Source organism: Cannabis sativa, chromosome 1 (genome assembly GCF_029168945.1).
Source record: "Cannabis sativa cultivar Pink pepper isolate KNU-18-1 chromosome 1, ASM2916894v1, whole genome shotgun sequence".
NCBI classification, from domain to species: Eukaryota; Viridiplantae; Streptophyta; class Magnoliopsida; order Rosales; family Cannabaceae; genus Cannabis; species Cannabis sativa.
In genome coordinates, this window is record NC_083601.1 from 12,179,939 (window position 1) to 12,189,537 (window position 9,599).

General features: G+C 27.5%; 1 long non-coding RNA gene across 1 annotated transcript; it reads right to left on the reverse strand.

Moving 5' to 3' along the window:
- Positions 1-435: 435 nt before the first annotated feature.
- On the reverse strand, positions 436-8,109 carry LOC133030964 (uncharacterized). The gene is made up of 3 exons (XR_009684521.1): positions 7,540-8,109; positions 4,034-4,198; positions 436-955 (listed from the first exon to the last, which is right to left on the reverse strand). It is a non-coding gene; the product is annotated as an uncharacterized LOC133030964 (long non-coding RNA).
- Positions 8,110-9,599: the final 1,490 nt, after the last annotated feature.

Here is a 9,599-nt window from a genome sequence, read left to right on the forward strand (position 1 = left end):
TGATATTCCATTCCTTCTTTTAAAGTATTCCAACTTTCTTTGAAACACATTAACAACATGATAAATTTATAATAATAAAAACCAAAAAAAAGCAAGAGAGGGAGAGGACTCAAAAAATAAAGGACAGAGGACAACTTAACTCGTTGGGCATTGAGAAGATGAAATTTATGTAAGAAAATATATCAAAACCTTTATAAAAAGATTGAAAAAGAAGGATGTATTGGTAAAACAAGTAGGATGCAAATAAGGATGTACTTTCTTGTAAGAACAGTTGTAGCACTTCATTTGTCTAGAACTCTTGTAGAGTTTGCAATCCTTGTTGGAACTAATAATTAGATGAAAACTTAAATCATAGATAAAGCATTTATAGCTGGATAACCACAACTATAAATAAAATGGCAATAATAATAGTAAAACTATATATAGACTTTAAAATTTGACAATTATCATTTTATTTATTTTCTTAAAATTTTGAAAACACGCCTTGTAAAGAAATGAAGAGTTGATTACAAAGTAGAGAACACACTCTGATGTGCATAAGAAGAGAAATAGTGGAAATGCCTCAATATATCTTTGCCAAGCAGACAAAAACTTCATATCATAGAGAACAAGCTCTAGTTTATCTCCTCTAATTTATTTTTTTTTAAAAAAAGAAAATAATTCCAAAAGTGGAAGTTGTATCAAGAAATAAGATATGGCACACTTTGGTCTACTATTTTCCATACTTCCAATAAGCATCATAAAAAAGCTCAAACTCTACCTTGGTCCACTAAGATCCCAACTTATCTTATAGTTTTTCCTTCTATACACAAAGATTGCAAGCAAGAAATCAACCGCATTGCTTGTTCTTAGTTGAATTTCCTACCTCTTTCTCTGGAGAATAAGAAACTACACTTTCGTTTCACTTGTTCACCCAAGATTTTTCCAGTTGGAGCCATTAAGCACTACACCAAATCTGAAAATAGTTCCATCAACAAGTGTACAAAACTCAAAACAAAACACTCATTCTATATTGCCTAAATTTCACTTGAATGGGACTGCGCAAACAATTTAGTATGACATGCTATCTTCATAGATAAAAAGAATCAGATTAATTTTACTGTACTATACTCAGACGAGCTACCTTCTTTGCGGGAGAGAATGTTTAACCTAATATTGTATCACATGTATATAAATATATATATACTAGCAAAACCTACGTGCGAGGCACGTATATTAAATTTTATGCTAGTTGTTTTTTTCTATGTTATTTGAAAGTAATACAATAAAAAATTAAAGAAAAAACATTATTAGTTATTAGGTGAGATTATTTGAATAAAGAACAATAAATAATCACGTAAAAATAAAAAATAATTATTTAAATAAATAATTCAATATACACATTTATATATATGAATCTCATTAATCAAAAAGAATTATTAAATATATGAACAATAATTTGTCACGCTATATATTTTCCAATAAAGAAATCCACCTCCTCATAGTCAAAAATAAACAATACATGTAATACAGATCTTTGTAATGAAGTACCTAAAAGAAACAAAACTTCAGTTAGCATAATCGGAAAAGGTTTAAGTGAACTAAATAATGACTAAGAAGATCTAAATTATAAAATGAAAATAACATGTCTATATGAGTATGATTCTATTGCTATATGAGCATAATTGATCTAAGAGAAAATAGATAAACTTATAAACATATAAATATACTTAATATTAATTTTGACAAAGAAACAATTCAACTATAAACAATTCTAAATATCAGCTTGACAATTTCAACACACTAATTACTCATAATATAATCATAATGTATACATCATGATAATTTTATTTTATTTGATATCAAATGATAGAGATTATTGAGGTTTTCAGCCATGGAAAACACACTATGATCAAAAAGTAATGCTCATTAATTGTATATTTCAAAGAAACCCTAATTTCCATGAATGTCCCTAATAATATATAAACAATAAAGTTGTAAATTAAAAAAAAAGTAGAAAAATTTCATTTAATATAAGAAATAGAACAAATTGAAGATTTATACAATACTGGAATTTGAACTCTTAGAAGCCATTAGCGAAGGGGCGAAACTCGTTAGATCTCCTAGTTGAACACTACCTTAAAAAAAATTAAATGATGTGGAGGTTTTTTTATGTGTTTCTGTTTCGATATGTTCTTTTAAAACACCATAAATTGTAAAACAAGCCTAACAGTTACTTAATGTTTCCTTAGCTTTAACGTGGCACCCACTTCTTAGATTGGCTTTTTTATCTTGTATATTTATGTATCTTTGAGATTTAACGAAAAAGGCTCTATTGCATTGAGATTTAAACCACGTTTTATTTTCTTATTATTTACAGGGCCGACATGCTTTGGTCTATGATATAAATACAACAAATGAGACTTGGGAGTGGGTTGACCTTAACGAGGTAACAATTGTGTTTTAAAATCTTGGTTCCTGAAGAATGTTTCAAGATACAAGTATGATGGGTTTTTTATATTATAGACGATTTGTTCCAAAACATAATAGAACTAACCAATTTAGGTTAATGATCTGGCTTCTGATACGTCCATATTAAAGATGATTGGGGGTGTGCGGTTCTGTAAATGCTATGAAATAATTTTGTAGTTAGTCTGTGAATATTGCAATGAAAGTGTTAGTTTGACCTGGCAATTTTGTGGTTACAACTTACAAGAATTCTTGACAAGGTTGTTGAATAGTAAACCAATATAAAACTTGTTTTACTCTGTTGAATAATATGAAAGATAATTCATTTTTTCACCATGTTTAAAAATAAATACAAATTTGATGAGCATATTCCTTTTTTTTTTTTTTAATTGAGAGTCTCAGAGTATCAAATCCCGGGTTGTTTTTTTTTTTAAATGTGTTGTGATTCTCGAATATTTAGCATCAAATATTAATGGAATTTGTTTTATTATTATTTTATTATATATAAATAATATTTTATTATTTTATTAAATAAAAATTAAAAGTCACCCAAATATCAGTTCAAATATTAATGAGATTTTTTTTATTATTATTTTATCAAATAAAAATTAAAAGTCACCCATAAATTTCTCAAAAACCAAAAATTTTAGTTATATAGACACACTTTATATAGAATAGAAATAGATATATGTAGCTTAGTTTACTTTGATTTTAACCCATAAATGAACCTATCCTTTAAAAAAAAATAGCTATCACAAAATCAAATACAAAAAAGATCGAGCTATACAGTTTGGTTTAGTAATATATATATATGTGTGTGAAAAGTTCATGAGTTGTTCAACTTTATAGATCACGGCAATTGTAATTCAGTCTCTGTGAGAAAAAAAGTAAGAAGAGGATAAAATTGATGGTATCTACATTAGTCACATATAAGAAGAACAAAAAATCAAGTTCATCGTATTTATGGCACATAGAGTCTACGAGATTACTTAAAATAAAAAATATATATAAAAAAATATTGAGAGCAGTCACACATAGATAGAAAATATCCAAATGGATTAATTTGATCAATAGTCAATTTTATCAATTTTTTTTTTTTTTGAAAAAATAGTCAATTTTATCCAAAGCAAAATGAATTACATTATTTTTCTGTAATATCTAAATTAAGGAAAAGATTATTTTATCGTCTGTAAATTATCGAACTAAAATTGATGTCTTACTAAAACAATGTGTATTGCAGATATAGTAAGTGAGTCTTTATTTATTAGAGATATTTACTTGCTTCAACCTCAACACCCAAAAGAGCATAAAATAAAGAAATTAAGAACAACCGCGTGTGAGTATTGGAAGTGACAATGCAATAATAATGATGATTACTTTGAATTTTCTTAGTAATCAAGTAAACCTTAATTAGGGTGGTGTACGTTATATATGATTTTGCAAAGAAAATATCGACAATATGCATATAAACTCTAAAATTTCTTAAGAAAATAAAAGAAATTGTGTATCTTTTGCTGACACAATTCATCAATAACAAAGAAAATGAACTTAGAAAAAATTGAGTGGCAGGAGATGAAGAACATACCTAGAAGGAGTGGAATAAGCTATGCTTCGCCCCAACCCGATGGGATTTAGGATTTAGGAGACAGAGAGAGGAGAGGGCCATCGTCCGTGGGAGGGAGCCTGTACGAGGCATTAAATCGCAGACCAGGAGCAAGTAGACACAGGGCCGGACCTAAATTGAAATGGGCTATAGGCAAAAAAAAAAAAAAAAAAAAAATAGAACCTTACTATAAAGATAAATGGTATTTTTGAAAATTATTAAAAAATATATGTATATTTTTTAAAGGGTATTTTTTTTATTTGGGTCCCTAAAATGAGTGGGCCTAGGCACGGGCCGACATTGGGTAGACAATGGGGCTTTCGGTCCGATATGATAGAATTTGGGGGTAAGTTGAAAAATACCCCTTTTATTAATCAATTAATCAAATTTACCTCTAATTTTATATTTATTTGAAACATACCTCTTTTTATATGAATTGTACCCAAAATACCCTAACATAAGAGAGTCACATGGAGAGTATCTTGAAGTGACAAGGGCAAAATTGGTACAATATTTAAGAAAAGAGGTAAAAAAATGATAGACTTTAAAAAAGATGGTAAAAATAAAAGAGGACAATATAAAAAAAGTATAGAGTATAATTTCCTCTAGAATGTGAGATTTTAGAGAGTGAAATAGGTGATACAAGTGAGAAGGTGAAGCAGGTGGTTTAGTATGGATGCGTGGCAGCGTTAAATAAGTTGAAGAATCGTTTTTTCTTTGGTAAATTTCATTTATTATTCTTAAAAATAATTCTTATAAAAAATACCTCCTTAATTATTTTATATCATTCTATTCTAATAATGTCTCACTTTACTCAAAATACTCTTCTTATTTATTTTATTTCAAAAACTAAAAATACCTATGTGGTTGGTTTAGGATTTGAAAATTATTTTATGTTTTTGAAAATTAAAATGGTGGAGGTCCACCTAAGAATTCTTGATTGGTTGAGTGTTTTCAAAAACAAAATTTGAATACTATTTTGAGTTTTAGGCTAAGAAATGAAAACACCATTTTTATGTTTTTTGTGTTTTCAAATCATTGAATCCAAAAACTCTCTAATTATTCTTTTACTTTTTTATTTTGAGATTCCCAACCAATCACATAATCAATTTTTTAAAACTCAAAAACATTAAATCACACTACAACCAATCACATATTTAAAAACAAATTTTCACTTACAAAATTTAAATTTTTGTTTCCAAAACACATTTTTAAAAAACACAATTTTTGAATCACAAACCAATCAAACCTTAAAACTCATCTCTCTACGTTTCTCTTATCCATCATCACCCGCCACCCTCCCTCCCCCTTCTCACTTCTCTTTAGCTCCCTCTCATCCACCCAAAGGAGCCACTGTTGTCATCTGTTGAAGCCCACACATCCGCCTCCCATTCGTCGCCCCTCCGTCTCCCGTCGAAGACCATATTCTCAACACCTTCTAATTGAAAGACAAAGCTTGTGGGTGAATGGGTAAGTATTTTTTAAACCATTTTATTAAATGATTGTAAAAGTATAGTCTATTTTCGGTAGATCCATGCAGTTGTTGTTTGTATTTATTTGGTTTTGATACAATTTTCGTTGAATCGTGATATCTATTTTTTTGGAGTATTTAATGTTTTCATATTTTTCTCGACGATTTTTCGATACGTACCCGACGGGTTCTCGACACAAATGTCCCAAAGTTAGGAAAGACCTTTATCGATAGTTCAAAATTTAAAAAAAAAAAATTAAGGAATTTAGTTATTATTGATTGATTATCGACGGGTTGTCGAAAGATTCTCGATAAAAGTGAGAACTTTATTTTGTTGTTATGTTGGTTATTGTTGGTTAATTATCGACATATTGTCGACAAGTTCTTGATAATATTAAAAATTGGTTTTTTAGTTGTCATTTTTGGTGATTGTCTACTGACTATCGATGGATTCTCGACATGCTCTCGATAAGATTTAGTATTGCATTTTTTTTTTTGTCATGTCTGCATTTTATTTTTGTTATTATTGTATTGTTCAACTTTTTTTGATATCATTGATAAGTTGTGTTTTTTCTTTCCATTGTGTTATGTCTATTTCTTGATAGGTTTACGATTGGTTGTCGATATATTTTCGATAGGATTCTAACATTTGTTCAGTTTTCTTTCTTCAATAGCAATTGATTGTTATGAGAGGGTTATTTCCTCTCCCAGACAAAGAAGCGTATGTCAGGACAATCATTTATGATGCTAAGATAGTGACTGAGATGGGTGTCGATAAAACACATCTTTAATATGACGCCCAGGACCCTGCTATTTTCGAAAGCCATGCTAAAAAGTAGCAGAACAAATTAAGATAACAACATCCTTGTATTAAAAAATATTTTGTATAATTTATACATTTAGAGACAGTTAGTGTAACTTTTCTATGTTATCAAAGTTAAACTTTAAAAATTGTAATAACAACATCTGGAGCCTCCATAAGAAATATTATCGAAAAACCATCGATAAATCATCATAGAACATATTTATTAAATTATTCATCGAGAACTCATCAATTTCCCATTAAGAAATCCTCAAAAAAAAAAAAATCATTTCAACTAAATAACAGTTTCAATTAGTATTAAATATAACAAATGCAGTTTTAGGGACCCCAAATAACATTAAACTATGTCTCAAACACAGGCTTTGCATGTAGCTTTATTGTGGCCCAAACCACTATAGTTGTCTAATTTTGAGACTGTGTTACCACTTATTTATCACTAATTTCAAATCATACTCTAATGATTCAACCTCCAAGTTTTCATATAAAATGTTGTGCATTTTCTGTAAAATTGTGTCAGTTTCAACCATCAATATCATACTTCATTCACTTTTATACGTCCAATTAAATCCCTCAACACTCTAAATACCATCATACAACACAACCAAAAACCCAAGTAATCATGCAATTCATACAAATAAAAAACAACTAAATTAGAATGACAAATAACTAAAATTATAATAATTGGAAATAGTGTCAACAAACAGTCAAGAACCAATCGAGAACCTGTCAAAAAGCAATCGTTAACCGTTAAAATAATAAACAGTCAATCATCGAGAAACAGTCGATAAGCAGTCAAGAAATCGAAGAAAACATGGGCAAAGAAGTTTGAAAAGATAACTATACACACCATCAAAAAACTACCGATGAACAATCGAGAACACGTAGATAACATGTCAAGAATGGTTGCAAATGTAAAACCATTCACCATTTCGACAAATAATCGAGAACCTATCGAAAAATTGTCGAGAAACGTCGTCCCTAACCTTGGGACATTTGTGTTGAGAACCCGTCGGGAACGTATCGAAAAAGCGTCGAGAAAAATATGAAAATATTAAATACTCCAAAAAAATAGATCTCACAATTCAACGAAAATTGTATCAAAACCAAATAAATACAAACAGCAACCGCATGGATCTACCGAAAATAGACTATACTTTTACAATCATTTAATAAAATGGTTTAAAAAATATTTACCCATTAACCCACAAGCTTTGACTTTCAATTAGAAGGTGGTGAGGATATGGTCTTCGACGGGAGACGGAGGGGCGGCGGACGAGAGACGGAGGGGCGGCAGATGAGAGACGGAGGGGAGGCAGACGAGAGGCAGAGGTTTGTGCTTCAATAGATGACAACAGTGGCTCCTTTAGGTGGATGAGAGGGACCTAGAGAGAAGTAGGAAGGGGGAGGGAGGATGGCGGCTGATGATAAGAAATGTAGAGAAATAAGTTTTTTAAGTATTTTTAGTTTTGAAATAAAATAAATAAAGAAGGTATTTTGGATAAAGTGGGGCATTATTAAGATAGAACAGTATAAAATAATTAAGGAGGTATTTTTTATAATAGGAAATATTTTAAGAATAATAAATGAAATTTCCTTTTTTATTTTGAGAAAAAAAATATATAATTGGGAATGTGAAAAGACAATGAAAGGCTTCTAAAATCTTAAAATTTGGGGATATATTAGACAAACAAGCATGAGGTGATTTAGACTCTTATTATATATAAGACTAGTGAACAAAGCCGCACTTCGTGCGGTATGTATAATAATTTTAAAATTTTTATTCACACTAAAAATATATTTTTTTGTTAGGACAGCAAAATATAACTTTTTTTTTATTACACATAAAAATAATAGAATTACAACTTAATACTAAAAATATTTTGAATATTAAAAGTACATAAATATAACAAAAAAATCACTAACTTTTCATGTATATTATTTCCTTATTAAAGGAGCACCACAATTAAATGAATCTCTATGTGTTTTTATAGCAGACCTTCAAATAAAATGAAAATCTATTTAAAAAATATATAAGAGAGAATTGTTTATATATATATAAATTATATATATAACAAATAAAAAATAGTGATCAAGAATATTTACTTTTAATATAAGTTTGATTTGTGTTGTTCTTTATTTATATACATACTACTTTGCATGATTAAAAGTTGAAAAGTATTTATTAGAAAATAAATAATTTAAAAAAAAAAAGAAAAAATTGTAGGAATTTAATGGACAAAGAAATATAAATAGTAGTTAATAAATTTCTCATTGATTTCCACTTTTCAGTGGAAGTGCAATATGCAAGGGTGATATTGATTTATATAATTGTATAAATGAAGAAGTAGTAAGATCAGAGTATATATTTAATCGGGTTGTTATATACTTTTTTATAATATTATTAAATGAAAAAAATTATAAAAAAAACCGCAAATTAGGTAAAGTAGAAAATTAGAAGGAGATGAAGTCACCACACTTATTTTTCTTTCAGATTTATATGTAGATATAAAAAATATATAGATAAATAGATCGATTAGAAGACAACTTAAAATTAAATATTAATAATTCAAAATTAAGTTTATCAATAACAAAAAAAAATTCTTAAATTAATAATTTTTTAGAAAGTTAAATAATTAAAAAATATATAGTACATATATCATTTTCAATATATTAATTATATGGTGTAAATTATAAAAAAATTAATATAAATGTATTGTGATGTTTTTTTTATAAAGTTAAATGATTAAAATTAATAAAAAAAATACTAAAATATTATCTTCAATACATTAATTATATAGTGTAAATTATTAAAAAAAAATCAAAAGACATCACTAAAATTAATATAAATGTATATAATTTATTACAAAATAGTTAACATAATAAAAATTTAAAGCTCATGATTGAAGGAGAGAAATATAATAAAATTTTAATTATTCATTACGAAAATTTATAAAAATAAAATTTTAAAAAAATCATATAGCTCTTATATAATCTTTTTTTAGAGTTTCTTAGAGATACATATATATATGTCTATTATAATATATATAAATTTTATGGAGAGAGATAAAAAATTTATCATTTTAATATACTTTGTAATTAAAAACTAAATGAAAATAAAATTAATATAAAATTTTAAAGTAAAAAAATTATTAATAACTTTGTTGCAAAAGAATTTATTAGAGAAGAACTTGATACTTATATATATATATATATCAAAGTAATATAATTTTTCAAAGAAAGAGAAAAAATTGTCC